Source organism: Panulirus ornatus, chromosome 19, assembly GCF_036320965.1.
Source record: "Panulirus ornatus isolate Po-2019 chromosome 19, ASM3632096v1, whole genome shotgun sequence".
Lineage (NCBI taxonomy): Eukaryota > Metazoa > Arthropoda > Malacostraca > Decapoda > Palinuridae > Panulirus > Panulirus ornatus.
Window position 1 is genome coordinate 66,836,222 of NC_092242.1, and position 26,516 is coordinate 66,862,737.

General features: G+C 43.4%; 1 protein-coding gene across 9 annotated transcripts in view; it reads left to right on the forward strand.

Annotated features, from left to right (window-relative positions):
• Fife (regulating synaptic membrane exocytosis protein fife) overlaps positions 1-26,516 on the forward strand; it is a 434,397-nt gene that overhangs the window by 53,582 nt on the left and 354,299 nt on the right. The window lies entirely within an intron of this gene.

Here is a 26,516-nt window from a genome sequence, read left to right on the forward strand (position 1 = left end):
AGGCTGCGTCACTGGGCGTGCTCTCTCCTCAAAGAACTTCTCAACGCCAGAGGAGTTCGTCATTTCCCTGCTGCTGGAAGGAGCGCAGCATTGCCCTGGAATGGCCCCCTTAGAAAGGAGATCCAAGAAAAAACAAGAATCCTTTCCTAGAAAGGGGTCCTAGGGGCATATATTGATAGATAGATAGATGGATAGAGAGGAGAGAGAGAGAGAGAGAGAGAGAGAGAGAGAGAGAGAGAGAGAGAGAGAGAGAGAGAGAGAGAGAGAGTAGATAATCGACGTAAGGGAACTAAAAATTCTACAGATCCCATCAGGGTAATTCATCCTTTGGGGTCGGAGGAAAAATAAAAATGTGTTTGTTTAGGGAAATAACATTATTCCCCCTAAGCTAATTATATAAATGAAGTCGTGTTGGCTCGCGTGGGCAAACAAACACCTCCCCTCCCTCCCTCCCTCCCTCTGATGCTGCAGAGGGTCATGGCATATAGAGCAAACGGATATTGCAAATGAGAATAATGCATGGTATTTATTAGGCCACAGGGATCGTGAGTTTCGGACGACGCCGATGGGTCTCACTCAGACGTAGGAACATGGCTATGAAATGAGATGGTCACGATATGAACACCATCATGACGTGAGGTGATCATGACACTCTCTCTCTCTCTCTCTCTCTCTCTCTCTCTCTCTCTCTCTCTCTCTCTCTCTCTCTCTCTGTGTCAAAGGTCAGACACACACGCACACACACAAAAAAAGGGCATATGAGGATTTATTCAACATGCACCAGAGCATAATAAATGGTACGTATTTTAGGGTACAAAGAGCATCATAGCACTGAATAACAAGATTTATGTGTAATCAGATTTACCCGTTGTTTATCAAGCCAGAGTTCTTTATTTTTCTTGACATCCTGACAAATTGTGGAGTGATCTGGACACACCAGCGAGTCTGAAGTTGTAAATATCCCGACACCTCACCATTAACTAACTCAAATTTTCTTCAGAAACCAACTTATGTATATATATATATATATATATATATATATATATATATATATATATATATATATATATATATATGTGTGTGTGTGTGTGTGTGTGTGTGTGTGTGTGTGTGTGTATAATTACCTCACAGCTTGCGCCGTCAGGCCCATTTAACTACCTCAGTATATGTATATATATATATTAATCAGTAATCACTAGGAGAGAATTTCTATTGAGGTTTACAAACGAAGCAATGGGTGGCCACATGCATCCTGAATAGATTACTAATTTCTATAGGATCAAAGCCTTTTCAATCGTCGGGTCTAATCTCTTACACATATCAGATGATATGCTTTGAATATGCTATTTACCAAACTGTACATAGTCGATCTTCCATGCAGTCCTTCCATGGGTATCGGATTCCTCAATACCATTTGAAGCTCCAGGCTGTTGTTGTACAGTGGTGCTTCATCCACCGGGCTTCGTCCCAGCGGACACGGATATTCACACCGTCACGATTTTCCTCAAACAGAAAGATCGCGAATCACAACTCAGGAGTCGACGACTATTTACGCATCGTGAGAAGCTTACAACCGTGCCCGAGTAATCCTCCCGAGAAAGGTGTTCGAAAAGAAAATAGAATAACCGGCCATGTATTCTTGGAACATATTTTCCAGGACGCTACGACAAGTCTCTCGACAGCCCACCTGAAAATCGACTCTGACCGCGAGGGATATTCGGGTGGAAGGAGCTGTAGCTATGGCCCCTTTCTACCTACGACCGTAGGGGTGGGAAAAAAAGAGTCAGTCTCCACACCCGTAGTAATATTTCACGAGGTCGTCCATACGATGTAAGGATACACTTCGAGGGTCAAGACCCACTCGCTATTTCATTCTTCTATTTCGGGAAGTCCCCTGTTGTAAGGACACACACACACACACACACACACACACACACACACACACACACACACACACACACTTCGCGAGCCAGGGAGCCCCGCTCTATTATTCTCCTGTTTTGGAATTCGGTCCTTTACGTTCTACGCGAACTCGTCGAGATAAGAGGCCGTCCCGTACTTAAGAAGTCGAGTACCTCGTTTTCCACCGGCGACAATTTCCCAACAATTTCCTGCTGGTGTAAGTTACTGGGCGTTCTTTTTCCTCGTGTTCCTACATATGAAGAAGGATCTATGTGACTCTTCCGGGATACAGAAGGCTCTGTGTGACTCTTGCTGACGTAACTCTTCATTATGCAAACTCCAGGGAAGGGCTTAGTGTAGCCAGAGCAGGGTGAATGGGCTATGTATTTTTTTTTTCAAGCTCATAGACAACAGTTTAATACATCCTCAGACAGAGTGGGGGAGAGACAGGTGTTGAGGTCCTTATAAGCACAGAGGTACCAGTGAGGCGGGGCTTCATAATCTTCGTGGGGTGCAGGTGGGCACGAATTATGTGACCTGACATCTGACTTTCCTCTCCTTACATTGTGTATTGACAGGGTTAACTTGGTGGGTACTTCTTGAGAATTATTTCAGTTAACAGTTTGTCACATTTGAAATGGCCAAAGGGCATTTAGATCAAATGTATCAGAGATCAAACATGATTCAGTTTCATTTCTTTCACGAGGAAAGTGAAACACGATAAGTTCCCTATATATATATATATATATATAAGCAGAATCCCTCGGCAGCAATGCTGGTAGTAAAAGAATCATAGTACCCGAGAAAGACCTTGGTTCTTGGCCTGGCAACATTCCTCAGTCTTAGTCTAGAAATATTCTATGAACACATCTCTCTTCATCCCAAAGTTCGTGTCCTGAGAACTTGAGGTGAATTATATCACTGCCACACAGAGAGCTTGACCGACAGCCTATGCAAGTCGGTGTGGCGGAGGTCGTGTTATTGCATTGTTGTGGAAGGTATGTAGTAAATCAGGACGTCTTACGTGCAGGTATTCTCACAGGGCATACTGTCAGCCAGCCACTCCATTGTTTGGGTATGGGGCATGGAGGCGACCGTCCAATGTCGAGGACCAGAAATGCTGTGGCATTCTAAGCGATCATCTCATATAGGGGATCCATCGTTGGTTACCGCTCCACAAGTCTGTTTTTTAGAAATGCTGACTCCTCAATGCCTTTAAGGTCATCCACGTGGCTGTAAGTGTGAGCTCCGTCCGTATCCGTGGCAGTGATTCAGTTTTAGACGAGTGTAATTCGTGCACAAGATGCAAGATGCAGGGAGGCTTGGTTACCATAACAAAAGGTTAAGTCCTGAATGGGGGACTCACAGGCTTGCTGGTGCCTAGCCTTCAGTACTTCAAAGTCTTTAAGACCTTAAAGAACGTTCCTTTTGTAGGCAGATAGGCTGCTCTCCTACCAACCTCTGACACACGTGAGTGAGGAGTCTTTTATATCCTCCCTCAGTTAATTCTTATGAAGACTGAACGTGCAAGATCTAGTTGACGATCAAGATCTATCATTTATAACCGTGAGAACAAACTTTCCTGTAAACTTTTAATGGTCTCTCCAGTAGAGAAGGGAATTTGTTGGGTAATGGAGGTAACAGAATAAAATACCTCGTTTTCTCTCTCTAGAATTCTGGGTCGAGTGTTCCTTACATCGCGCGGAACCTTAAACCGTCCTGCTGATCTGGCTCTTCGTGAGCCAAGTCTGCAAGGCTCCCTAGAGGCGGGGTCTCAGGTCCGTCACGTACCGTTACATAACCTTCTTTTTTAAGGTTATTTACCTCTTTTTTTTTCTCTCTCTTTAAGAGTTGCTTCCCCGCCATCAATGGACTGCAGACACGGCGCTCATGTAACAGCTCAGTGTGAGGAAATCTTCAGACTTTCGAGCCTGACATTCCATTACGTGAACACAGCCAGATCCGGGCGTGTACTTTGTTCATCACGAGAACTTTTAACGTCTTTCCGCTAGGGAAACGGGACTCATTCTCACCAGTGTTTCAGTGCGTCTAGCGTGTCGTAATACACTTGTTCATTAATTTCCAGTGACTACTTGTGGCGTGGTCAGGATAGTACTGGGCTATACAGTGAATCGTCAGTGAAAAAAGGCATTTTTTTTTTTCATCGTACCTTCTTACAATCTCGTTTACCTGAAGTCAGCCCCTTTAGCTTCGACCTCCACATCCTTGTCTTCTACGCAGTCTTGAGTTCCTCGTTTTTTCATAAGTCTAAGCATATCGGAAGCAGTGTCCTCACTCTGAGCACCATGGACCCACCTGGGTATGTCGGGACTTTCTTGGGCAAGGCACTTGATGAATGGATATTCTTCCTGGAGATTCTTCACGGTCTTCGTCGTCATTGCGGTTCAAGCATAAGCCCTTCATGCCACAACCGATCTCCTCCTCCTCCTCCTCAGTGTATGTATCCAGCCGCTCACACTGAGCTTTGAGAGCATCCGATTCCCCCAGGTCTCCGATGGAAACAGCCAAGCTCCCTGCTAATTAGATTCTCTGGCTACTTAAGGATATGCAGATTCCAAGTTGGCTTAATTCCCGCAATCTCTTCACACCTCTTATGATATCTGTCAATTCTCGGTTGAAACTAATTAGCTCTCTCGCCATCTTGTGGCCTGATCTCTTCCTAATCCTTCCAGAGACTCGCTCTCTCCTAAAACTCATTTCACTTCCCGTGTGGTACTTTTTTGTGTGGTTCCTCGACGCTCTCATAAGTACGCTGAAGTCAAGTTCCTGTTGACTACTGCTTTCATTACCGTGATAATCATTTCGTCTCGTTATCATGTTCCTTCTCTCCTTCCTTCCTTCCTTTCTCCCTCCTTCCTCTCTCCTTGTCTCTCCTAGCTAGCCTCTCCCCCACTCTTTCTTATCGACACAAAATCTTGGACGAGGGTCCTCCCTAGATCTTTTCCACCGGAGTTCATTTCTTTTACGAGAGTCGCCAAACACTGATCACGATCACCTGTGGTAGAATTACCCTGCCACACACAGTCCCTTCATCACGGATGGACTCCTCTTGCATCACCGAAATCAGCTGGCTGCCACCACGGTTAGCACGAAGTGATACACAGAGAAGCCACGCGTCCATAATGATAATAAACGATTGCAGGTCGGCTCTCATGTATGCTGGAGTATTGAACAACCTTTAGATCTGTCAGCAGTCTTACTCACCTTCATTCATCATATACTCATGATGACAGTATTCATACTCATCATTTCCCTGGCCGGGAGGCTATTTTGTGTCGCCAGGTCGACGACGTTATTGAGAAAAACCTAAAATTACTCATTTTGATACATCGGCACAATTCATCACCTGGGAAGAGAGAAAAATATGATGTAGCGGAACATGGAAAAAGAAAATGAAGATGAATTTTTTCGCAAACACTTTCGTTCGACCATCACCTTAAAAGGCGGGCGAAATTGCGGACTTAGAAAGTGTTCAGAGATGTTTCACAGCCCATATTAATGTGGTAAAAGAACTGAATTACTGGGAGCAGCTGAAATCACTGAGGCCTATATATACATTCCCTGGAGCGGTGGCAGACGGGAGAGGTATATCATCCTCCATATCCGGAAAATCCTAGAAGGTCTGATTCCCAACCTACAAACGGAAACAACATCCTGTTAGCGCGACAGACGTGGAGGGTTTTGTAGAAAAGAAAAAAGATACCCCTGAAATCCAGATGTTCAAATAGAGAACACCTTAGGCATCCATGGCCCAGGACTCTTCAACACCATAGAAGCTGTCATTAGAAAACTTTAAGAGTGAACTCGACAAGTACCTACAAAGTGTACCATGCCAGCCAGGCTGTGGGGGCTATGTAGGCCTGAGGGCTGCGGCTTCCAACAGCCTGGGTTGAACCTAGGCGGTGGGAGCGAAGTTCCACGCAAGGACTTCACCAGGTATTCATCTCTTGAACCCCAGATCTGATGGGTCTTCGTAGTTATGAATTTGTACTGTACGGGGAGGTAGTTTACATTCGTATGGCCCTATCTGAATATTGTTATATGTATCACACACACACACACACACACACACACACACACACACAACACACACACACACACACACACACACACACACACACACACACACATATATATATATATATATATATATATATATATATATATATATATATATATATATATATATATCAGATGCAAGATTTTCCTTGCGAAACTGAGAAATCTTCCTCGCACTCTCGGTGTGAATCGTTTATATGACTTATGTTTTAGGTTAGGTCCAAGGGGGTTCGCGTTACATCGCTGTCAGACAGCTGAGAGAAAAAAGTGGAGGAAGTTTGGTCTGGGAAGGTGGGTAAAGAATTTGAAACTGGAGAGAAGGTAGTGTTGACCAGGGGGTAGCATTGTGTAAGATGAAGATTAATGGACGCTGCAGGAGGGAGGAGGAGACGATGTCAGTCCTCGCTCCGTGCATAGTGGATAAGAATGAAGATCCTGCCTGTTATACACGGATCATACCTAACTCAGCCCCGTACATGTATTCCTGAGGGGAAGAGGTCATGAAACCGGCAAAGCCTAATGGATCATCATGGAACAGAGAAAGCTAATGCTTCGATAAAGGTAGTGGGAAAAAAAATGATCATTTCAGAGCCTCGGTACAGAGAGAAAGAACTTACTTTTTTTGTCATTGAAAATATACATTCACAGAAGCACAATGTGCAGAGCAATGGACCGAAATGAAAAGAAAAAGTTTAACAACCTTTCCAGTGAGGTTATGACCGAGGCAAGTAAGAGAATGGTTGTATTCGGTTGATGGAGAAGAAGATATTGATCATGCGGCTTGTACAAAAGTCAAAAGGGTATAACCACACGGGAGATGGGGGTGTGCCTGGAAGGATGCGAGAGAAGGAAGGCTGGGGAGACTGTGTGCGGAAGTTAGAACATGGCAAGTTTCCAGTTTTACCCATGACATACCGAAATAGGATGTGGGTGGGTGGGAAATGTTGGGTGAGTCAGTGTGTGGGGTGGAGTTGTAGTAGGGGCGGGGGGGAGGGGCCGAGACGTGTGCCAGAAACTCCGAAGAGATGCAGTAAACGAGGACAGTGAGAGAGAGAGAGAGAGAGAGAGAGAGAGAGAGAGAGAGAGAGAGAGAGAGAGAGCGCATTATGGGTTTGCTCCAGCGACAGTTGAAGGACAATATACTATTCTCGGAAGACATGAAGAGTGTGATCTCCATTTAAATATAATTAGGTTTTAAGAAAATGATTGACACGAAAGTATATATATATATATGTATATATATGTGTGTGTGTGTGTGTGTGTGTGTGTGTGTGTGTATTTAATTTTTTTTTTCCTCCGTTTTCCTTGACTGACATTCCCTTTCCTTATTGCAGGTACGACCTACGCTCCTGCTCTACAGAATGATACCATCCATATTCCGCTGGAACCGAAGGTAGGCACATGAGTGGCTCTGAGTGAGACAGATGGTCACTTAGCAGACAGGAAACGTAGGGTATATATATATATATATACATATCTAGTATTACCTGAAGATGTCGTGGTTATCCCATCCCCCGTAGTCTTGACACGCCCTCCTGACCACCGTGTCCACCAGGAACTGTATACCACTCTGCCATGTATTGTGTAAACCAAAACACCACATCGATGTACAATCATCGATCCTTAATAATCGTGGTGTGTAGCGGCCCCCCGTACCACAGGTGTTCGATGTTAACACTACAGTAGCGTTGTCTTCGTAGTAGCGTCGTCACAGTAGCGCTGTCTCCGTAGCGTCGTCACAGTAGCGTTGTCTCCGTAGCGTCGTCACAGTAGCGTTGTCTTCGTAGGAGGAGGAGGAGGAGGAGGAGGGGGGCGTGCCCCCATTGTTTTCAAGAATCGATGGCCTGGATTATTTACCGTCGAGTTTCCCTTTTGTCAATTACTCAGCTGGAACCAGCTTGCCATGACATGGTCGTGACGAGCACTGAATTATCCCTTAAGTCTCGAATATGCTTGGGTCGTTTTTATGAGTTCTGGAAGATGTTTCACTGGTTTCTTGGGAAAAAAAAATATTTCTATATTTATGTAAATTTTGGAAAAGATTTTAGAATTTTTTATGGATTCAGAAAATGTCTTAGTATTCTTTATACGTTCTGGAAATATTTCAGTATTTTGATAAGTTCAGAAACGGTTTCAGGATTTTTTTTTATCAGTTCAGAAAAGTATCAGTGTTTCTATAAGTTTAAATGTTTCAGTGTTTTTATAAGTTCAGATGTTTCATTCCTTTTTTTTTTTTGGTAAGTTCAGACAAAGTTCCGAAATTTCTGCAACTTCAGAAGTCGCTTCAGTATACCACCTTTCAGGAGAGCCTGAACGCTGAAGTCCTGGTATACAGCGGTAACTGCTTTACAGGCGTACTAATGATGAATTAGTCAATACCTCTGATGAATATTGCACGTCCAGCGTGTAAATTATACGCCTGAGCGCCGCTGAAACAACCACAATGAATCATTTCAGTGGACGTGGCCAGGATAAATGACCTTTCGTATCCCTGCTATTCAAAGGGCGGGTTGTAGTTAAGACGAAAGTGTTCCGTTGACGGCCAGCAAATGAAACTAACCCCCTTCCCCCACCCCCACTCCCCAAGCATCCGTCATATTCGCTGCGGTTCTTGGTACGGCGGTCCGCGTCGCCCGGCATCAATAAATTCATTTGCCTGAGGTGTAAGATACAGGGGAAGGCGCTATGCTACGGTGCTGGCAGATGCCACGGAAGAGATTAGCAGACTGATGGTCACATCCCCTCCCTCCTTCCCTCCCTCCCTCCCTCCCGCCTTCGTCGGGAAACTGGGTGCCACCAGCTCTGGGAGCGCGGGATTCAGTGGGACAGCCTAGATAGGCCTAGGTAGCCCACAGCTTTACGTAAGTAATTGGATTCGACTATCCACGGGGACGGGTCTCACTTCCAGTGCAAACTCAGCTGCGCCTCACTGACATGCTCTCAACTTACCAAGGTGGTGTGGGTGGGGAGCTGCTGCTGGGGAATTGAATGAAGAGCCACCGTTCTATTTCTCTGGCGGTAGATGAGTCATCACACACCTTTTCATGTTTGCCTTTGAAGCATCTGGACATCGTGTATCCCACAACGATTTAGTCTATTGGTTAAGGTTAGTAGTTACTCATTCGAAAGAATTTTTCTTTTCTCTTTTTTTTTTTTTCCAGAGTCTCAGTTTTTGCTCGGGAGGAGCGACTCTTTCGTTATGCTCATGATACACTCACCCTCAATAGCGGTGCCTTCTGCCACGAAGGCAAGTGATGAATGTGGGTGTCTCAGGGTACGGCAGATGCAATTTGACGAGCCCTTCACCTTCTACTCTGCGATAACAACAGACTCGGAGGAGGGAGGTGGAGGGGTGAATAAACGTAAGCTAGGTGACGATGATGTAAAAATTTGGATAAATGATATATGATAATGAGACTGATTTCACGGGGCAGGGTGGGTGGGAGGGGTAGTTTAGGAATTGGGTTGAATGTGGTAATTGACTGATTTGATGAGCTAATGAGATATTCTTTCATACCATTATAAAGCTCCGACTTCTTGCTTTGTGGAGGTTAAGTTTTACGGTTCCATTACTCCCTTCTGTTGTGGTCTGTGGCAAGGTAGAACCAGAGGACCCTTATATTTTTCGTCCACTCGTCTTTTTTACTTTTCCTCCCCCCTCTCACTTTCACCGTAGACCACAGGATCTTGGGAAACGACAGAGGAAGTAATTAATGAGGTGCTTTCCCCGGATGTTAAAGGTACGTCGGCAGACGCGTAACTCATTAGATACTGTCCTTGAAAAATTTAAGGTATGCCAGAAGAATGAACTGATTAAGTACATCTTTCAGAATTTTGTTTCGGGATCTTTCCTTCCCGGAAAAAAAAGACGATAATGTATTAATTTTGGTAATGTGTGGCAAGTTGAGGAGAAGACAAGAAGGCGAAAGTTCCTTGGAGAGATAATGTAGATGGGATGGAACCTGGAGATGTGGGTAAATGATAGAGGAGGAGATTGGCTCGTATGAGAGAAGTACGAAAGGCTTAGAAAGAGCAGGTCGGTAGAACGGAGGGAGGAGGATGAAGCGACTGAAAGAATGGGATAAGAAGAAAGGATAGGAAGTAATATAGGGAAAAGAAAAATGGCAAAAAGTAGGAGGTCAAATAAGTGTGAAACGTAACACAGTAATAGATTGAGTACCCCATTTCCTCACCCGTCTGGTTCTCTGGGTGGGCGTAACTTTTCCCCTCCTGGAACATCGACGAAACTCCATATTCTTTAAGGCTGGAAGGGTTAGCAGCTGACCACTCTCCTCCTTCGCGGAGGCCACTGTATTCACCTCTCCCTCCTCAGGCGAGATGCTCCACATAATGCCCCCAAGACTTTCAAGAATTTATGGATTGGAAAGCAGTAAAGTGCCTTTCAAGCCAGCTGAGAAGCTGTATAAATCAACAATATAAACCTTTAAGAATAAATATTTGATACGTCAGCTTACTGGAACACCGATATAATGCCCTAGAACCTTGAGCAGGAGACGATCTCAATGCATACGACCATTTGCAATCATCGTAAAGAAGCGAGACGAGGATGACGCAAAAGATGCCGTGGTAATGACTGAATGAGGTGATTTATCATCCAGCCAGGACACCAGGTGACAGGAAACTGCTCACTGGACTTGAACACACCTGAGTCAAGAGTGTTGTACCCCCACGGCCACTGGTGTATACAACCTAATGGCACAGAGGGTGTTAAGCTGGTTCCGGGCAACACTTCAACATTCTTTCATTCAAGAGGGTAGTATTTCCTTGGACGGCTGCTCGCTACAACCTACTACACACATGACGATATTCTACTGTTTTTTTTTTTTTTCATTAAGGATAAGAGATCTGATCCCTTGTTCCAGGTTCCTATAAACCTTTATAACACACATAAAAAATGGTCTAAAACGACTAAAGCATTCTTTTCAATGAGAGAACAAGGAAAATTATGCAAATGAGTCTTCCTTTTAAGAAGTCCCCCTTCCAGATTAATTCCATAACTTTAAGATTTCGCTTATAACTTGATGCATAAGTACGCAGTGTACCCTGCGTTACAAGAAGCGCCAAACCTAGTCTTAACTAAGCTAGCTAAAGTACCCTGCGAGGGTCGAACTATGGTGGCTTTCCGGAGATCTGCAGGAGGCGAACAATGCACTTTAATTAACGTTAAGAGAAATTTCCAAAATTGGGTGAAAGTTAAGAGGATTTTAGGGGAGGTGGGGGGGGGACTGCAAAGGACAAAGGTTGCATCATCCTCTTTTTACCTTTGTTATTTGCACTCGTCCCGAACGTTCATAACGCACTCTCCACGAACTCGTTACTGGGAAAAATGGTGAGCTTAATGTGTAGCAAAGGCGCGTGTCAGATGTGGGTTCTCCATCTGGTGTGTGTGTGTGTGTGTGTGAGTGTGTGTGTCTTTATCCCAGATGTGGTGTTGTGGATCGCGGACTTCATCCCCCTCATCCCCTTAGCACCACTCACTTCCTTCCCTCACTCCCACCCTCTTCCTTCCCCTCCTCCTCTTCTCCCTGTCTTGCTTACTCGACAGGTGAGGAATTCAGACGGCATAGTCCCGTCCAAAGTACAGGCCACTGTCTGTCTCTCGCTCTTTTCTCTCTGTCAGTAGCCGCTTCGCAAATGAGTTCCGACGAAGCTGCACGAACGCGAATGGACGATTTATTAGAACTGAAGAATGGGAGCCAAGATGCTCTCTCTCTCTCTCTCTCTCTCTCTCTCTCTCTCTCTCTCTCTCTCTCTCTCTCTCTCTCTCTCTCTCTCTCTGGGTTACTGTATATATTTTTTCTCTCCTTCTCAACCTGTCTCTCGACTTTCTGTTTATCCATCTTCCCCTCAGCTGGCTCGTCTTGTCTTCGGTTTAAGTGCTGAAAGAAATGGTTCCAGCCTCAGATTTACCGCTTTTGCTTTTCCGTGGGGTATGTTTGCTGAGGCCTCTTCTTTTTCTTCTCCCCCCCCTCCTCTGACACTCGGGAGGGATGTTGCAGAGCGGATCCGTCTTTCTTAATGTCCGGGAAGTCGTCAAGACGGAGGCAAGTGCTCGCAAAACCAATTTCAGTAGAGGGAGTGAGTGCCGGGAGTCTATGTGAGTCTGTTGAGGCTACTGTGGTGACGCAAGGCTCATGTGAAGCAGAGAAGAGGAGGATCAAGTAGTATTGGTCGTCCGGGGAACACACTAAGAAAGAGGATCTTCCTTCTCTTTGCGATCCTTTTCATCCACTGGTTTTTAAGGGGAACTGCGTCTTTCTCTGCGTCGTAAAGGCCAGACCACCTCACTTGGACCTTGGGTCTGTGTGGTGTGTGTGTGTGTGTGTGTGTGTGTGTGTGTGTGTGTGTGTGTGTGTGCGTGTGTGTGTGTGTATGTGTGTGTGTGTGTGTGTAACTCTATGTTATTCGTGATGAAGGATAAGGTCGTAAAGTGTGAGGGAAAGATCAGTTTGTAGATGATTAATGGATGATCAAAAATGTAGGTGAATGGAACTGATGATCAGGTTGAAAGATGAATGGAAAATCGGGCTGCATTTAATTCAATGTTGGTGACTCCGTAATGAGATATCGAGGTGGGGAGAGTTCTGCGTCGGGCAGGGAGATAAAAGGGATCGGGGGAGTGGGGTGTCTGTCTTACCTGGGGACAAGAGGGAGTAAATATCTTCGTGAATCACAGGGATGTCATCGAGGACACAGGTGGAGGTGAGCTTCTGGCAGTCTTCAGAGAACAAACGCAGTGCTTTGTCTCTCTCTCTCTCTCTCTCTCTCTCTCTCTCTCTCTCTCTCTCTCTCTCTCTCTCTCTCTCTGAGCTATACCGTCGAACCATATTGGCTATTCCGAATATAACTTTCTCCCCTTCGGAGGGCATAGTACGGACGACAAGGAAAAAAATAAGTACATTATTTGTTAAGAAGACACCACTGGCATTTCTCTCTCTTTCTTGTGTGTGTGTGTGTGATCCAAATACGTTTCTGCAGAAGAAATACGGCGCCGTATTTCATAACACGACGCTATCGGGCACGGCAGAGACAGGCGAAGAATTATGCTGTAACTTACAGTGAAATGAAAGGTAGATCTTAGATATCTATAGTGTATATTTAGACGGGACGTGTACCCAACTTTCTGTGCCCTTACACACACACACACACACACACACACACACACACACACATATACACACACAAAATCAAGCACATACACTTTCGTACAGCCGCTCCATACCATCCGAAGACCTTCTTCTACAATCACATCCAAGACGAGAGTGGACGAGCCACGAACTAGGGCCATTGGCCCGAGTGAAACAACTTCATTCGCCCGCTCCCGCGAAACCTGATCGAGGCTGCTGTACTCGCGCGTCCCTCCTGATGGAACTACATCGAGAAACCGAATAAGAATTTCAAGGCTGTTCGTCCCATGGGGAGGGTGTGCGCTGGAGAACTCATCTGGGTTCAGTGTCCTCTGGGAAAGTTCGCCTCCTTCAAGGAAGTGGCGATGGCCTCTCTATTTGAGGAGAGGAAGTTGACGAATCAAGTCGTTTTCACTTTTCACAAATCATATATATATATATATATATATATATATATATATATATATATATATATATATATATGTATGTGTTATATTTTGTGGGGACCGTAGCCCACCTTACAAAAAGGGCTATATGAAAAAACTACATTAGTCAGGAAAAAGGAGTTTGTTTTCGAAGACTGAAATACTTTCCTTGATTTAGCGATCCAGAAAAAAAAAATCTATATCGTAAAGATTTTGAATGGATGTTTTGAGAAAGACTGTCACATCATGACGTATGTAACAACGGGTTCGAAACCTTTTTCTTCCTCAAATTAGAATTCCCATTACGAAAAGAGATATGGATTCCACTTACATCCGATCTCACTGTTGTTTGGAGTTTTTACTAACGATATGAATCGTAATTACTGTGTTTGATAAGTTGGATCAAAAAGTGGAGTGAGATATGTACTGACACGTGCATAGTAATATAATTTCTTTCTCTGTGGGTCGACGATATGATCCAAACGAAGAAGTCTTTGAAGATTGTATCATCTCAATGAAATTCCCCTGAATAGGTTCAGATACGCGGGCAAACACTCCTGCAGAATTCTTCACCAATGTACAAGCCAATATATACAGCCTGGACAAACCATTTCCTATCCTCTTTTTTTTTTTTTTTTGACTGACTCTTTTCTCTTCTCTTACTACCATTTCTCTGCTCCGTTTTTAATCCTTCTCATCTTTCCCTGTCAAGTTCACCTGCACTAGGACTGTACCTAGCCCAGGACGAGGGCGCTTTGCCTACCAGGTATATCTGTAGCCCTCTCTAATCCTGGCCATTATGGTACACCGTCAACCATCACTGTCTTCTATGTTCTGGTCTGAGACGCCTACCGTGCTTCGGGCGTAGTTCAGTGTTATGGTGGTATGGTTCAGTGATTCACTGGTGAGGTTCAGTGGTAATGGTGGTATGGTTCAGTGATTCACTGGTATGGTTCAGTAGTATGGTGGTATGGTTCACTGATTCACTGGTGTGGTTCAGTGGTAATGGTGGTATGGTAGAGGGGTTCATAGGTGGTGATGGTCTCTGGTCTCATGTTTCTTGAGTCCAATTGCTTCGTTTCTCCATTTAGAGATGATCCTTTTTTTTTTATTTCTCCCGTTCTCATTACTTCAGCTCTCTTGTCGTCATCTCTTTCTCCTACGTCTCTCTCTCTCTCTCTCTCTCTCTCTCTCTCTCTCTCTCTCTCTCTCTCTCTCTCTCTCTCTCTCTCTCTCCCCTTACCCTCGTCGTGTTCCACATCTCTTGCTCTAGCCTCCTTCCCCTCTCGTCTTCCCAGCCACCTCCTTCCTCTCTGACACCTTCAACACCTCTTGCTCTCCTTCCGAGCCACCACCGCCTCTTCCTCCTCCTCCTCCTCTACCTCTCCTCCTCCTCTACCTCCTCCTGCTCCTACTCCCCCTCTCCCTGGCTATCGACCGCTCCGTCACCACACACACACACACACACACACACACACACACACACCTACCTTGGAGCCTGCCTCACCCACGTTGGTATTGGGATTGGCGCCGAAAATTACCGCCACTCCCAGAAACCAGCCCCGCACCACGGGCGTTGGAAGCAGTGCGATATCATAAGGTTACTGGCGAGGCAGCTTATGGTCCAGGCTTTGGCCTCAGGTACAGATGTATCAAGATAACAAGGACATAATAGAGAGATCAAGGCATCATCGGGATAAAGATATAAATACATATTTACATAGGGATAAACAGGAGGAAAAACATGTTGGTGGAGAGATAATAAAGATATGAGAGCGGAAGGGAAATATTATACAGACTGGGATATCGTACATGATATCGTACACATATTTAGGGATTTGTGTGTTTTAGAGAAAAATAGGGAGAGCAAAAGAAGTGCTAAGAAAAGAGGGGAGTGTATGGGGTAGAGAAGAGAAAAAGATTCCTCAAGTTTTAAGGTAACAGAAGAGAGATAAAGGTTATATTCTGGGTAACAGAAGAGAGATAAAGGTTTTATTTTTGGGTAACAGAAGAGAGATAAAGGGTTGTAGGTAGGTACTACCTTGAGGCGTTGAGGGTCAGATGAAGTCTGTACAGTTATAGAGTAAGAAATACGAGTGTGTGAAGTGTCAAGAAAGAATAGGAGAGATATTTGGTTAGAAAGTGAGAGATACAGAAATGATGAGGTCAAGGTGTCGTCTCTCTCAGTAACAAAAGGAAGCGAAAGGTTGTATTGAAGAGGTGCAGGCGAAGTGCGTTGGTTTTAGAGGGAAGAAGACTGAGAGATGTTCAAAGCGTCAGGCCAGTGAGATAAGAAAGCTAGTATATCACCTTCAGGAGGTAAGAGGATCAGGGGAATGTGGCTCGAGAACTGAATACTGTTAATGTAATATGTTCAGAACGACGTGTGCAACACGAACGACAAATGAGGAAGCGGTGTGGCAGATCAGAGTAATACGGACGGATTTTTGTGATGAAATTCAGAATGAAGACACTTGTATAGCCTGATGAAGGGTATGGGGTCTGTGAAGGGCGTGGGGTCTGTGAAGGGCGTGGGTCTGTGAAGGGCGTGGGGCTTGTGAAGGGCGTGTGGTCTGTGAAGGGTCGTGTTGCTAAGGGGGAGTGTACCAATTAGGGGCTTCCCTTGGGTTCAGAAGCATAGCATAGCACTAGAAGACTGTTGTATATATCGCAGATTAAGGAATTTTTTTGTGGGTTATATATATATATATATATATATATATATATATATATATATATATATATATATAACAGGATTACAGTCCCTTTGAGCACCTCCAATCTCCAGAAGAGCTTGTGGTTACCTTGCTTCTGCGAGGAGCGCTACGAAAGACGTCCTGGGTTTGTATAGTAAATGGAAAACGATATTTAAGAAATGGGAATATGTGTACGGCAGGAATTTACGCTTTACACAGTTCTGGGCAGGCAATAGGATTACGCCAAAATAAAAAAAGTCTTAAAAAAATGAAATCCTCACGCCTCACCACTTTTTCGCAAAAAAGGGTGCCGCCTTTATAGTTCATAGCATGTTAAAAGAAAAGTATATATATATATATATATATATATATATATATATATATATATATATATATATATATATATATATATATATATATACATATATATATATATATATATATATATATATATATATATATATATATATATATATATTGAAGTAATGTGAATTCGAAAACTCCGAGCTGTTTTAAGTGCTTCACACAGAGAGAGAGAGAGAGAGAGAGAGAGAGAGAGAGAGAGAGAGAGAGAGAGAGAGAGAGAGAGAGAGAACATGGTCTGAGGACCGAGTCTCTCCTTCAGTCGGTCATATCTAAATTCATCTTCTCCAGGACACTTCGTGTTGAAGACTTACAGGCCAGCTTAAGGCTTTCGGTTCATTCAGTGCCACTATAGCGAGGAGGTGTAAGGAAGGAAGGAAATGAAGGAAAGAAGGAAGGAAAGAAGGAAAGAAGGAAGGAAGGAAGGAGTTATACACATTTGTGATGTGTGATAACATGGTATGCAAGATACTAACCTGTTAACAGGTGTCTGAGATACTGGGACATTTTTGTGTGCCTATCTTCCCTGTGGGGTTAAAGCATTTGAGGATGGACATACATGAAAGTTACGCTAATACAGGAACCAGTACTGATAGTAACAAGGACAGCAACTTTCGTAGCAACATCCACAGCAAGGACAGCAACATGAGCAACAATAGCAAGAGCATCAGCTAGGACAACGACATCAGCAATAAGAACCGCCGTAAAATCTAGTTCCAGGAATGTTTGCAGACATGGCACAGTCGCTTCAGCGAATAAAAGAGAAGCATATTCCAGTCCTCGGGTCAAATGGGGCGAGAGAATATGGCTTAACAGCTGCAGCGAGAGTCCTGAGGTAACTATTGTGTTATCTCTGCGAGGAAAGCTCTTTAGCCGCTCTGGGACCGAGACCAGTCCAGAAGTTATCTTTCCCCGTCTATTGATAGCCTGGAAGGCAGCGTTGTTGCTGTTCCTGGAACAGCCGGGCCGCAACTTTCATGCAGGGCACTCGGGGGTGATTAATTGTCAACTTGGCGGTGGGGGTAATGCATCTATTTGAGGTAGTGATGGGGGTGGTTTCCGGATTCCTCTGTTATAGGTGGTTGGACGGAGTTGGACGACTTCGGTCGAGTCCGTTAGTATTTCCCGACGGTGGGTATTTGTCGACAAAGTTCCAGGCCACAGAAAACGCGAGCGGAGAAGTAGTCTGAATGTTCTCCTTACTCGTCGTTACTTGTTTTCCAACGAATAGAGAAGGGTAGTGTGAATGCGTTCCCTACTCCTCCTTACCTATTTTTCCCATCTTCCAGAAGTAAAGGGATGTGTGGAGATGTCACGTATTCCATACCATTTCCCTCTGAAAAATGTAGGGAACAGGTAGGCACTGTCTCTTTGGTCCTATTGGACTTCACTGGCAACGGAAGTAGAAGAGACGTTCCAGTATCATATTTTGTGTGATAGATTCGTGATGTCATTTTTTTTTTAAAAGGGTGTTTTAACATCCTCAAAACTTGCATCTACATAAATATCTATCACTTTTTTTTTTCCTTGATTAGAGTGACTCTCACGTCACTGGAAAACCTCACAACAATATATATTCACACGTCCCAGCTTTGTTCTTGATTGCTTAGCGTCTAGTTTCCGTGAAAATAAATAAAGAAAAAAGGAGAATAGATTTCCTTTAAAAACTCATTATGAGAAATATTTTACATGCTGAATACAGATCTGGTGTTAAAATATCGTCTAGTCGTCTTGATGACATTCATTTAAGCTGTTAGATAAAGTCAATTACAAAATATTTTCTGCTCCTTTGCATCTTATTTACTGGTTATGTATCGGTAACTGAGAGCATTATGATATATTTTCCATGATTATTTCAAGTATAGAAGTGTTTGATTATCTTATCTTTCAATTTTGAAACAAAAAGTTTTTGGAGCTATAAATGCCCCTAACTATTCAGGTTCGTATTTAGGGGAAATAACGCCTATAGCAAGCACTGAGATTGCGCCCCTGGCTTGATTATAAATGTACATATAGTGGATGTATATAAAAATATGTACAGAGTAATTATAAACCGTTGAAGAGTTAGGCCAAACTAAAATTCATATAAACTCTTCAAGACTTATTTGATCAAAATTGTAACGCAGAAGCGTTAATGTAACTGATAGTAGCAGAATATTACTATAGATGAAAAGTAGGCGGGTTTTTTTTTCATCTCACAAAACCAAGCCGTTAAAAATGTCAATCGGGTAACATATGTCAAAAAACAGACCTGTTGAGTGGCGCCCTTCTTCATGTGGCGCCCAGGGCACCTACCCTACCTGCCATAACCTAGGTACGCCGCTGCGTGGATGGGGCTCGAGTCATGTAGGTGTTGGAGTTAGTCTAGCCTTTGGAATTCACAGCGAATTTGAAGCTGTTGGTATTATTATGGTTATGAGGAGCAGAGTCATCATATGAGAAAAATGAGAGTCTTTGGAGATCGTTTGATTGGTCAATGACTAAGTGTAGGATGCGATTTAAAAAATATTAACCTGAAGCAGTTAATGTTGCTTTCTGGCTACAGTTCGATTGTAGGAGGTATTGGGAAGCAGCTATTTAAGTTTAGTGAGCTGGGTACAGCTGTTTCGCCAGAGGCCATTTCCCGAATTAAAGGCTTTAATTCGATACCAGGCCGGCTGGGCTGGCTGGCTCCGGTTCCCGCACGGGAGGGTGGGGCAGAGCCTGGGGTGAGGAGAATGATACATACTCCCTTGTATTTTCGAGCCCCTCGCTCCAGCAGGTCTTTGATGTCTGGGGAAACAGCCGAAAGCATGTTTTAAAAACTTGCGGGGGTTGGCTGCCTGGCCCGCTCGGTCGGTGGGCGAGAGCGAAGGCGTCTTCCACTATTTTTCCAGCCGTCTGGAACTGCCGGGCACTTAGGTGGTCTTACGAGTTTGCTGCCTTACTTTGCTTCCTCCCTCCCCCAACACCCACACGAGAGATTCCTGAATGACAAAATGTTAAAAAGGGATGTTCTTACTGGCGGCTTCCGATGATGACTCCGTTTGATTACGCAATCATTTTTGTCCTCACTTCTCTATGATTAATATGTTCATCTGGATGATTTTTTTTTCTACATTCTGTGAGTATTAATTCTTACTGATGAACTGAAAGAAATTCTCTCAAGGGCTCATCATCATCATCGACTTAGTTGAATGGAGACTCTCTCTCCTTCTCTCTCTCTCTCTCTCTCTCTCTCTCTCTCTCTCTCTCTCTCTCTCTCTCTCTCTCTCTCTCTCTCTCTCTGTCTCTCTCTCTCTCTCTCTTTGACCAACATTCCTCACACCCCTCTTGCATGCTCAGTCCCCCCCTGATGACTCGACGCATTATTCACTCCAATCTTCCTCCTCCTCTCATGTAGAAGTCACGTGTGAAAGAAAAAGAAAATCCCTCCGTCATTCACTTCGTTCTGAGAGACAGATCCATTCGTAACCCCAAGCCCAGAGTTTGAACCTTCACCTTTTAACCTCCAGCTGTTGATCACCTCCTCGAGAATCCGAGTCAAACAAGGAACGAACAGCTAAGATACCCCTCTCTCCATACCAGTCACTGTGTGAGACCCTCAAACCCTCCCGCTCTCCTACCTGTATGAAACATATTTGCATATGGAGCCATATGCCTCAACCCCTCCTATGATCTTAATGTTATTATCCATTTTCCTTTTATCCAACAGTGTTACACAAAACTCGATTTGGGCGTTTGACAGAATGTCAGGAATGTTATCTCTTGTGATCTTCAACCAGCGTCTGTATGGTTAACACACACACACACACACACACACACACACACACACACACACACAGAAATTCAGAGTAAAACATTTGTTAGGGGGATATAATGAATTTGTTCTGGGGGGGAATGATGAATATATTTTTATGGGGAAATAATGCATAAACCCATTGACATGTAAATGTGCGTCATCCCGGGTTACAGCAGCCTCACACACGAACCAAAGGTCTATGAATTTAAATTCAGATATGCCCCGTTTCCCATCGCGGCCTGACAGCGCCGCGACCATCTCTCGTGGAGCTGCTGTTGGAGAAGGACTTCGAATATCGAAGACACAGAACACCTAACTCCTTAGTTGTTCATTTGTTTTTATTGATGATAGTGATGGTGATAATCACTAGGATTATAAGAATTATGATAAAGATGATGATGATGATGCTAATAATCATTATCATTATCATCATTTCATTGTTCTTTTATACATAATGATGATAATGATAATGGTAATCATCATGATAACAGTAATGATAATCATGATAATCATAATGATAACAGTAATGATAATCATGATAATCATAATGATAACAGTAATGATCATAATGATTACAATGATAATAATGATAAATGATAATAATCACAGTAACAATAATGATATTGATTATACTATTAATGATAAGATTAATGTTAATGATAACAATAATGATAAATGATTACAATTATAGTAACAATAATGATAATGATTATGCGATTAATGTTAATGATAACAATAATGATAAATGATGATAATGATAACAATAATACTCATGATCATTCACGTTGTGTGTGACCTCACGTCTCCTAGCGACGAACCACTGCATACATCCTTCCTTATTGGGCGACCACGTCCTCCACGGCTGAACGGGGCTGTTCACCCAAGGAGAACCTTCGTCAGACATGAATTTTACTTCACCTTCGACCCCGCCTCTTTCTCCTCCTACACCCACAAAATAACTTTTTTCCTTCAAACGAATAACGTTATCTAATAACCCACGCTCTCGTGTATGTGTATGTGTGTGTGTGTGTGTGTGTGTGTGTGTGTGTGTGTGTGTCTTTGCTACTCTTACGCGTCAGGGTCATTTAAACTGTTTCCCTTTTCTGTGTGAGGAGCGCCACTCGTACTCGAGTGAACTGCCCCATGAGGGTCCTCCACATCACACCCTCTTATAAGATTTCAAAAGCGACAGAGCGAGTGAGTCGCCCCATCACACGCAATAGAGGCAACACGTTTTCTCTGTATGATTGTACAGCTAATGTAGCTGCTACACTATATGTATGTGTGTATGTGTGTGTGTGTGTGTGTGTGGGTTCATTCTCTTGTGGTGCCTAGTATCATTGTCAATACTTGCCTGTCAGTTTTTCCACTAATAGATAGCATATTCCAACAGTTAGGAATATTCCATACATGTACAGCATTAACAAGTATTGCCTAAATCATTTTATGTTTTACAATGAGAAATAGTGGGACTATTTTTCCCATTACAGTGACGTGAATGTATGGGGGTCTATTATTATTGTTTTAAGTCGAAGACTGAACTAGCTAGAGTGTAAGAATATTTACCTGTATCATGTAGAAAACATGATTCATTTATATTTCATTGCAATATTTGTCTCTCAGGATTCATATATATATATATATATATATATATATATATATATATATATATATATATATATATATATATATATATATATATATATCCTAAACAGTTACGTGATCTAACTCCGTCAGAGCTGCGTTCCATGGACAAGATGCTTTCTGTTTTGTTCCCTTCCATGAGTCAAATCAGTAGTTAGAGAGCCTTTCCTTGAGGAGTCCATTGAGGGAACTGGAAACGAGAGGATATATGAAACAATGTTACGTACCGAAAACAAAAGCACAACGACTTACATATAGATTAGTATGCACTTCCAAGAGGCGTATGCCGAACTGGAACTAGGCCTCCCCCCACATTTCATATCACCATGCTTTGCCTTCGTCTAAGTTGGGGAAAGGGAAGTTCCCTCAATAGGCTAAGCTCTCTCCCAACATCGATGACAATGTAACCTTGGGGGTCTAGTGTGGGGGAACTTTGGTATTGTTGGTGAAGCCGGGAAGGCCAGAGTTCCTCCATCGCCGCTTGTGTCCGACACCAAACTATCGCATCCCTCTATCGCCCGCTGATCTGGTGCCATCCTCTGTGTTGAACTGCCCATGTGGCAACCATGATCCGTTAATGTCTTTCGTCTGTCTGTCCTTCTGTCTGTCTCTCGGCTCGTTCTCGGACAGATATATCCGTCCTCACAAGACCCTCGTCTTCAGTAAAATGGGTTCACGATTAATTTGCACATCTAAACCCCTATCTCCACACGGCCTTATCTTCACATGCCCTTGTCTTCACATGCCCATGTCTTCCCATACCCTTACCTTTACTAAGGTGGGTTCGTGGCCGGCCGAACCTATACTGGAATGTTTTCTGTTCATCACAATCATCTTCACTACACCCTCATCTTCCCTCCAGAGGCCATCATCAGTACAACCTAACTGCACCCTCATCTTCACAGTTGTGGTTATCATCACTACACCCTTAAGGGCACCGACCTTTAACCTAATCAGTAAGGGTGAGGTCAAAGGTTAGATTTTACCACAGATACGCAGAAAGAGAGAGACACACACACACACACACACACACACACACACAAAACACCGTCATTGGTATATAGATTGTTATCAGTGTACCAACAATTAGTAAAATCATTTTCATTATTATCCTTATTATCTTCTTTATTGTTAATGATTTTATTGTCATATTCATCACTATCATTGTCATTCGTATTATCTTATCTATTGTTATAATCTTTATTGTTATGTTCATCATTTTTATCATCATAATTATCATCAGTACAATGCTCTTATTTTGATTATTTTTCGTTATCTTTTTAGGGAATATTTCAACTGCAATCCGATGGCATGAAAGCAGAGGAAGAAAGAAATAAGACTCTAAAGGTATTTCATGATTGACGTCATTTCATTACGTTGGTTGGTCTTGTTGATTTCATCATGTTCTTTTGTTCTCCATCCTTCATGTCGCCATGTTACACCTTCACTAAGGTTCCCCACACTTCATGTCGCCATGTTGTACCTTCATCCTCAACGTTCATATAGATATCTTTTTCTTTTTTCATTTTTTCTTTCTTGATTTGTCTATATTGAATCTAACATCACCATGCCTTTGGGAAGTTCTGACGTCGTTCATCATCTCTGCTGCTTTCACCGAGCGCTGACATCGCCCGTGTTCATACGTAAAGAATTCATGACATCGGAGTCCATGTTTTTTTTTTTTCTTTTTACCGGATGACCTCGTACCATTTTCTGTTTCAAGCCACGTCTGTCGTTTGACACCAGACCAAACCATGTTTCCTTTACGTCACCATAACATAAGCCTAGGTGGATGTAACGTCCCTACTTTCCCCCTCACTTAACCATACTTTTACTTAGATAATTTCACGTAGTGTTTTCATTTCTTGTTGCCATGTCACCACCATGCTAAATCCTTGACTTGAAAGTAGACTCCATGACTTCATATGACGTTATGACGTCTTACCTTGATTGATATCAGCGCATGACATCACCACATCATGTCTCTTGACCACGTCATATATCTAGATGACATCACCTCGTCATACACGCACTTGACATCAGAATCTCGTGACTTCCTTGATGTCAGGGTTACCTACCCATCAATTGAGTTTATCATTAAAAAGCCTTCGCTTCAAGTTACAACAGTGTGCTTTCATTGGAAGTCACATACCCTTCTTGGCCACTCCATAACAGATTCTGACATTCAACCCACTCCCCTACCTACCATACATACACTGGTACCACCATACTTCCACACGATACATTTACTTAACCATGACATCTGCCGCTGAGCTGTGGTCTCGAAGGCTATGCCATCACTGGCATATGACGCCAACAGCTCAGTGTGTTAACCCCAAGAGCCCCCAAGCAAGCCACCATAGCAGCAGCATCTCTAAGGCTGAAAGACTGTAAGTGGAGACGTTAAGGGGGATGTATCCATTCATTGTGTGTGTGTGTGTGTGTGTGTGTGTGTGTGTGTGGACTTGATGATGATGTGCGAGAGCAAGTCAAGTTTTATCATCACGTCTTGATGAGCCTGGGGTGTTTTATGAACCCACTGACTAAGCATAGAGTTGATCATGATGACCTTTGAGGCTGGTGGCTGGAGGTTTGATTCAGAACGGGAGGGTCGACTCCGAGACTGGCCAGAATTTCTGCTGTTGGTGCGTCGCGCTACTCAAGCTGTTGCTGGCTTGAGGAGCTGTTTGTTGCTTCGTGCTCGTATATCTTCAAAATGAGGGAGCAAGGCCAAGGCTTAGTGCCCTGTGTACACGCGTCTTATGTTCCTTAGGATTAGGTAGATGCGGACAAACACGAGCTGGAGACATGATGTCTGTCTCAGTGGATGGCAGGAGACTCGCCTGTAGATGCGGACAAACACGAGCTGGAGACATGATGTCTGTCTCAGTGGATGGCAGGAGACTCGCCTGTAGACGTTGAGAAGAAAAAAAAAAAAGAGGAAAGAAAATACGCTCGCGACGGTGTCACATATTTCCTTGAGACGTTCTGATCTGTTTTTCTCCTCTGTTTCAGAGCAATATCTGCACACACACACACACACACACACACACACACACACACACACACGCACACATACATACCATTTTGGATGCAAATGACACCCCTTCCCTCCCTCCCTCCCTCTCAAACCTAATCCTAGCATTCCCCACGTTATGTACACCATTATGACCTCCCAACATCTTTTGTTTTTCTTGGCTTTAAAACTCCAACATAACTCACTCTCAGCCAAGTTAATGACATTCCTCACAGTATCATATATTTTTTTTTTCTCAGTCTGCATACACCACTACATTCCCCAGATTTTGAAAACTTGCCGATGCATAACTTTTCACATTGCACTCCCTCGTCAAACTGTAGAATCATAGTCTGCAGCTTACTTTCGAATCCGTCTTTTAAGGATACGCCTACGCCACCTTCAAAGACACACCCTAACTATGCCAGTGCAGATCCTCTTACTCTTCTCTCACTCATAACTTTACCCTGAGAAAGTTTGCAAAAGTATATTCTTTTCTCCCACTAGATCAGGAACCTTGACTAGATAACTTGTGATCTAGTCACGTTTTCTTCATATACTCCTCATCTTCATGGCTTCGTCTACTGATTTTCATCTGTACTATCGAGTTGACGGTGGTTTACATCCATATCGTAGTCTGATTAATTCCCCAGTTTAAGTCTTGCCCTAATACTGCTGCTTTTAAATTTCATTAGCTTCCCCACAGCCCTGAAGCTACGTAAGATCACTCTCAGACAATGCCATTTCGTCATATCTGTTATCATCTCTCTCGACTCATTTCTTTCAGCTGTTTCAGGATGATCTTGCGAAGGTAACCTTACAGAGCTAACCTATATGTAAATGAAACGTATGACCTCATACGTAATGATACCGTACTGTTTGCATCATCACATGTCTTCTGAAGTCGCAGACTCTGCATCCATTCTCTTCGTTCTCCCCAACTTTTCCCACCCCGTCATTGAGGGCGATAGTATACCTCTAATCAAAGCCTTCTTGCCTTTGGAAACCCATTTCCTCCTTCACCTGTGAAGGTTTCAATCCTTCTTGTGACTCAGATCATTTCACAATCCTTACCAGATACTTTGGTAACGACGTTCAGAAGACATTTTTCTCCACATTTCTTAACAGTTATTTTCACTCTGTCTTTATGTTGTGGGACAGTTATTGCCTTCATCCACATGGCAGGCACGAGACCACTTTGCATTTTTCCAGGATCACGTAACAGCAGTGTCGCTTCCAGTTTTCCATACCCCCAACTTTTCCATTCTTGAGGAGCAATATTGTTTTTCTTATATCCTCCTTTGTAAGGTCTTTCGCATACATACATTTCTTCTTCTCTTTCCCTTTTCACTCATCCAGGCCGTGTGGCAACAGAAGCATCCCTTTCACAATTATTTCCAGGCCGTGTGGCAACAGAAGTGTCTCTTTCACCATCATTTCCAGGCCATGTGGCAGTAGAAG